At 32.0% G+C, this 6988-nt stretch overlaps 1 protein-coding gene across 1 annotated transcript in view; it reads right to left on the bottom strand.

Moving 5' to 3' along the window:
- Window positions 1-6988, bottom strand: part of LOC108905684 (rho GTPase-activating protein 20-like) — a 217366-nt gene that overhangs the window by 16786 nt on the left and 193592 nt on the right. The gene's annotated exons all lie outside the window — the stretch shown is intronic.

Raw genomic sequence — 6988 nt, 5'->3', positions numbered from 1 at the left:
TAATAAAATTAACGGTATAAATAATAATAATAATAATAATAATAATAATAATAATAATAATAATAATAATAATTTTCAAAAAATTATTTTGCAATGAAATTTGATGTTTTATTATACTCTAGTTTTTTTTACCAAAATTATAATGCCTACGGAGCAATTAAAATATTTTTAAAAAATGATCCAAAAATTGATTATTTTGCCTTTTTTTCATCAATAATAATGATTGCTATTTTGCAACATCGGTAGTAAATTTAAACATTTTTAACTTACAGTATATTGTGCAAAATTCAATGCTAAAACTTTTTTCCTCTTGAATATTCTTCAAAAATGCATAGATTCCAAGATATAAGTAACAAACTCGGATAAAATAGGTATTTTTTAAAATTTTTTAAACATTTTTGCAATTTTGGATAAGTTCCAGACCTCGCCCAGATCTAGGGATCTACACTTTTATTATGTGAGTTGAACTGAAGGTATTCCAGCAAAAATTAGCTTGTCTCCTGTTACATCCAAAAAGTGGGGTATTTCGACAGACCTGCCCTGGTCTATGCATGAAATTGATAATAATTACTTTATTTTTTAAAGGATTCGCATGAAATATTTAACATTTTTGATTTCCAATTGTTGTTTTGTGCAAAAAGAAATATACATACAATATTTCTATACTCTTGTCTCTCTCAACAAGGCACAGCTGCAAAGATAACAGAGGATTTTATCTTTATTTCGCGAAGGTTATTGTTAATTTTGACAATATTTTACCATTACAAACCAATACTTGTCCACGATCTTCCTCTATAGACCCCCATGGCAATGAAAATCAATAACCTTCGTACGATTTGGGCCGAAGAACCCAAACACCAATCAAATCGCAAGGTAAATATCCTGTTCTCCCGGCCTGCTTGGCGGATCAACTATAAAATTTTTTATATCTGATACGTTCGCGCTATAAAAATATCAGATAAAAAGCACGGGTCGTTACATCACCCTGATTTACGGCCCATTTGGTTTTTGGCGACAACAATTGAGCAGTAAAATACGACCGTCGATGTTTTTTTTCGTTTGATTCTGGCCGCAGATGCCAAATTACATTTGCGACCCGGCAAGGCGTTGGATATTATGTTAATTCGGTTAGAAATGCCGGTGGTTTATGCAAAATCTGGATGGTATAATACATTCACGATTGAGGCTTACTTTGTGCTTCAGAAGAATTCTTTTTATGAATAAAATATGGTAAGAGAGAAGCATCAAGTTTTCTATCGTAACAAATAGAGTAGAATTTTTTTAGAAAATACACTGACCATCTCATATGAAAAGCAAAAAAAAAATTGGCGCATTTGTTTATGTTTGGCAGCTAATATTTTAACAGTTGTTTCATTTGAGGCTTTCGTACTATCGAAAATTCCAAGTATTTTACGCACAGTCGCAGCTACACACTCTTCGTACTTGTAATGAATTTTTACAATCTTCGATATCTCATCCGTACAATTCAAATAATACGTTACTATTGCGACAACCTTTATAATAAAAGTTAACTGTAGTTCAGTCGTATATAGAGACATGTTAAAAGCATTGTTTTTTGTATCCTGATTCTGAATAACACAAATTACAATAAATAAATTAGCTTGAAAAAATAACCAAAGATACGGTGCCAAACTTCTTATTTGTTGGTACTTGTTAAATACAAAGCACTGGAAAAAGTTGTAACTTGGGCAAAATTGGATTTTCTAAGAATGTGATATGAGTTTTTAAGGTCTTATTCAAGTAATCGTTATCAGCACGTTGAATAGTAAGCAGCAATCAGATAAGTTTATACCCCCATCAGGTGTGGCTCAAGGATTCGTGCTGGGACAATTGCTTTTCAATATATTTATAAATGGCGTAGTTACTGTCTTTTATATGCCGATTATACCGAGATCTACAAAAAAATAAATTGTCAAATAACTCTTTTGGAACTGCAAAATTCCTTAAATAGTGTAAATAGTCTCTCAATAGATTACAGTTAGATATAAACAGGTGTTTTATTATTTACTCTTAAGAATAATCCTACTGTACTTAACTGGACGCCCAAATTGCATAGTAAATCTGCGCTATTTCCACTCCACCTTTTACGGCTGCGTGATGGTAACCTTGACCACCTCTGTAAACACTTTTACAGATTTAGGAGCGCGCTACGAGGAGCCCACTTATTCAGTGTTTTTCAAATGAATTTTGCAAGTCGAGTTGAATTGACTGCATATTACAGATTTAACATTTCTTTAACATTTCCTTTTTAATGTGTTTCATATGGCTAATCTATTTAATTATCTAGGTAACATTTTACTAAATTTTAAATTAAATTTGTTTACTATTGCTAGGGGGCGGCGTCCCTGAGCCCTAATCTTATTGAAAGGATAGGCTAAATATGACCTTACCATTCATTCAATTCGTTTGTATTAATCTTTTACCATATTTCAATTATTCCCTAAACCGAAATAATACAAAATTTAATTAGAAACAAACAAAAGCAGTTAAAGTCACTTTAATTGGTTCTCATCCGTGAATGGAGTATACCACACCCGACCACTAAATTCGAGAGGGATAACAGCGCCAGGCTTCGATTACTCATAAATTACAATCGCGTGGAATTTGTTTTTTCAAGCAGGTTGATTTGAATTCGAACGGACTGATTAGAAGTTACTCCGAGGTTATGTTTTCGGTGGCCTTTGGGTAGTGTGTGAGCTAGAGCTGGGACTTTTATTTTTGTGCCACTTAATTGGTTTTAGTTTTGACCAGGTATTTCGGATAATTAAATCCGAATTTGGTAGCACGTAAATATTATTAAATGTTAATTAAACAAGTGGTCCAAGGTCTCTACCTGTCACACAACCTGTAACGCTAAACAAAACAGGAATGAGTTTTAAAAACACAATCTACATGGCGATATTGACTTTACATTCATAAAAACAATGAAGATATGCATTTTATTTGATGTCCGTTTTCATTGGATTCTCACGAACGGCAACGACCAATGAAATAAATAAAAATGAAAGAATATGCAAAACTAATAAATACATAAATAAATAAATAAATAAATAAATAAATAAATAAATACATACGAGTACCTACTATGTATTTTAAAATTTATTTCATTAAGCTAAAACATGTTTGCATAGAAAAGGGCTCAGATAAAGCTCAGTATTTGCCGTTCTTTCAAACCTCTCCTTCAGTTTTACAAAACACTTTGTACCAGGATACCTTTGTAAATCTGGATTATTAGCTTGGTAAATACGACTTGCCAATAAACAGTTACCATGAGTTTTACTAATTCTTCTATTATTTATTTACTAATTCTTCTTTAGAGGAATTCATTTCACAATTATTACTGTCGCTTTTCTATTAAACCTTATGTGAATCGAAAATTTTCCAGATTATCCTTTGACAGGAGCCTACTACGTTATTTTACATATGTATAAGCTATTTCTAAACTTCGCATTTTTTATAGAAATGAGATTTCATGAAAAACTAATGGATTTTGGTATAGGAGCAGGTATAGCAAGGTTGTAGAGAATTTAATTCTGCATCTCATGGTATGAAAATATACAGGGCGTTGCATATAAAAAAATCGAGATTTTTCAATTTTTCAATTGGCAATTTTGACATGATATTATGGCCACCCTGTACAACGCAGGCCAGTTTTTGGGGCATGATTTGGAAGAGTCATCCTTACTAAACATCTGATAAAAAAATGGGCTTAGTAGCTATTATTATAACCTGTTAGTATCAGAAAATGTAAGCAACCAATATCGACTAGAAAAACCTTTCAAGCGAGATATCTCAAAACTGTGAATATTTCAATAGAACTATTCTACACAAAGTACCCTTTATTTTTGATGTAGAATCCGAAAAAATATAAAAAATGTGTGTCCATTTAAAAAACCAAAGTTGGTGTCTATCCAGGAAAAGTGGAACACCTGTATAGTTGAATATATTTTTAATAACAACGCAATAAAAAGAAAAATCCATATATTCCTCATTTTAACATAGATATTGGACTTTCCCGCACTAGTGGGACACGCTGTAGAATAACATAAAATACAATCTTTTATCACTTTTTTGAACTTCTTTATGCTTAATTGTAAAAAATAACACAGCCACACACAAATAAAAAAGTTGAGTATACTTTTTATGCGACATATATTTTTCGTAGTAATTTGGCCTCCTGAACACGAATCTGGGGTCAGAATTGGCCCATCACGTCACAATTTTTTCCTAACCTCAAAAAACTTGTGAAAAATAGTGAAAACTGATGAAAATTTACTGGGAAAATTTGGAAAAAAATTTATTTCCACATCAAATAGTACATTTTATGTAAAAGACTCTGCTGAATTCAAATCCACTGTCAGAATGGAGCTAGAACGTGTGTTTTTTTTTCTAACCTCAAAAAACCGAGCAGGAATCGCCATTTTCAAATTTTGAGCAGATTTTGACCAGATTTTGTATAAAGGGGTTTTTTGGGTCGCTGATTACGAATATGAATTCACATTGTAAAAATTGAAGATTACTGATCCAATATGGCGGGTGTACTTTTTTGAAATCCACCGATTTCAGTAAAATTTGGCATCATAAGGATTGCTGGTTGATCTCACCTTCATTAATCACACATCTGGAGCCAGATTTTCATAAATCAAGGTAAAATTTGTAGGCAGAGTCATAATTTTAGGCCGAGTAGGCGGCATTTTTTCGGCAAAGTCACATTTTTAGATTGAAGGCATAAGCAGATGCAGTGATGTGCTGTGTGGCAGTAATGTGTCCTTTTCCTTGAACTTTAAAATTATTAAGAAATAAAAGCATCTAAATGCCATAGGAAAACTGCATAGTAGTTAAAAAAATCTGATTGGAAAACCATAAGCCCATGCACGACTAAATAAATGAAAGAATAAAGTAGAAACTTTTTTGTCTTGTCCCATGGAAACAAGCACATCACACTACACATCATTACATGTGTAGAGTCCTTAAGTCATTTTTTTAAGCGAAGTCACATTTTTAGACGGAGTGGAATCTTTTACCTTGATTTATGAAAATCTGGCTCCAGATGTGTGATTAATGAAGGTGAGATCAACCAGCAATCCTTATGATGCCAAATTTTACTGAAATCGGTGGATTTCAAAAAAGTACACCCGCCATATTGGATCAGCCATCTTGAATTTTTACAATGTGAATTCATATTCGTAATCAGCGACCCAAAAAACCCCTTTATACAAAATCTGGTCAAAATCCGCTCAGAATTTGAAAATAGCGATTCCTGCTCGGTTTTTTGAGGTTAGAAAAAAAACCACACGTTCTAGCTCAATTCTGACAGTGGATTTGAATTCAGCAGAGTCTTTTACATAAAAATGTACTATTTGATGTGGAAATAAATTTTTTTCCAAATTTTCCCAGTAAATTTTCATCAATTTTCACTATTTTTCACAAGTTTTTTGAGGTTAGGAAAAAATTGTGACATGATGAGCCAATTCTGACCCCAGATTCGTGTTCAGGAGGCCAAATTACTATGAAAAATATAAGTCGCATAAAAACTTTTTTTTTGTGTGTGGCTGTGTAATTAGCGTTGTAATAAATTTGAAATTCGATAAAATTCATATCGAGCAATGTGACAACGGCGCGGCGGTTTATTAACACGAGGTACTAAGATGTCCAGCAACCACCAATACGTAATTCAATTGGTAGGTATATGGATTCGACAGTGTCGGAGTGTTTTTTGTATACGACTATTTCCTTTTCTTGAGAGTGCGCGAACATTGATTCGAAGGTGTCGTGTGTGCATCGAAAATGGTGGTGGACATTTTAAGCATATGTTGTAGTATGTCTTGTACTTGTGAGTTTAAAAATTTCTGAATTTTGCTTGGCTTCATCCTGGGCATATATTCCAAGCAAGTATACGAGCATTAAGACTATATCTGTTTATATACAAAGGTGCTCTTGGCTTAAGAAATTATGTTTTGCGTCTAATATTAAAAAAAAAGGTGAAAGGTTCCTTCCAACAATGGACATACGTGCTTTTCGAATATATAACCCAAGACCAGACAAAGACACTGCTATAAAAAGTTGCTGTGACGCTGGTAGATATGCATCAAGGTGGTCATGTTAGTTACAGCTTGTTGATATTTGAATTATGTCTGATATTTACTTTTACAATGACTATTATTTTCGATATTTATAATAAAATGAAAGGAACAATAAAACATGGATAGACAGATATAATCTGGTGTGAGAAAACGAAAAAGAAAAGAAAACATTCCTTGAAATTCAATGTAGCTGATAAAATTCCCCAGAAAATCTTGAAATTTGTCAATATATGTCACATAAACAAATTCATAATTTAAGTTTGACATTAGGAAACAGAATAAAATTAGACATCTATAAATCAAGCATAATTGTATCATTTAATGGCCTAAAATTAGACAAGAAACTAGACCATGTTCTAATTCTTCAATTAATAGGTCAATATATCGTACAATAAACAAAGCTTTTAGAAATAAATTGGTTATTTAAAATACTATTTCTAGAAAATACCTACAAAAGTATGCCAAACTATAAATATTATCAAACTGATTTGGTTCCAAAAAACAACAGAATCTTACAATTAATGATTTTGACAACATAAAATTTACAATCATGTCGTTTTTGATCCTTCCCATCTTCTTCATATAAATTATCTAAAAATAAAGAACAGGAAAATTTACTACGTTTTAATTCACTGATTTGACTCTGATGTAAACGTGTGCTAGAAACAACTTCTGGTTTATCGTAAATTATATTTTTTCGCTTAAAATAGCACCTACATAATATTATTTATTATCGGACTCCATAAAAGTTGCATCAACTTTGATCTTTTCCATTGGCAGTTTACATTAGCAGCTTCATTAGTTTACAACATCTCTCAAATGATAAAAATATTTATTAGGCATCGACCTGGTTTCTTCAGAAATTCGATTGCAAAGCAATCTAC

Source organism: Anoplophora glabripennis, unplaced genomic scaffold, assembly GCF_000390285.2.
Source record: "Anoplophora glabripennis isolate ALB-LARVAE unplaced genomic scaffold, Agla_2.0 scaffold15, whole genome shotgun sequence".
NCBI lineage: Eukaryota > Metazoa > Arthropoda > Insecta > Coleoptera > Cerambycidae > Anoplophora > Anoplophora glabripennis.
The sequence above is the reverse complement of the archived record's forward strand: the minus strand, read 5'-3'. Positions and strand labels throughout refer to the sequence as shown.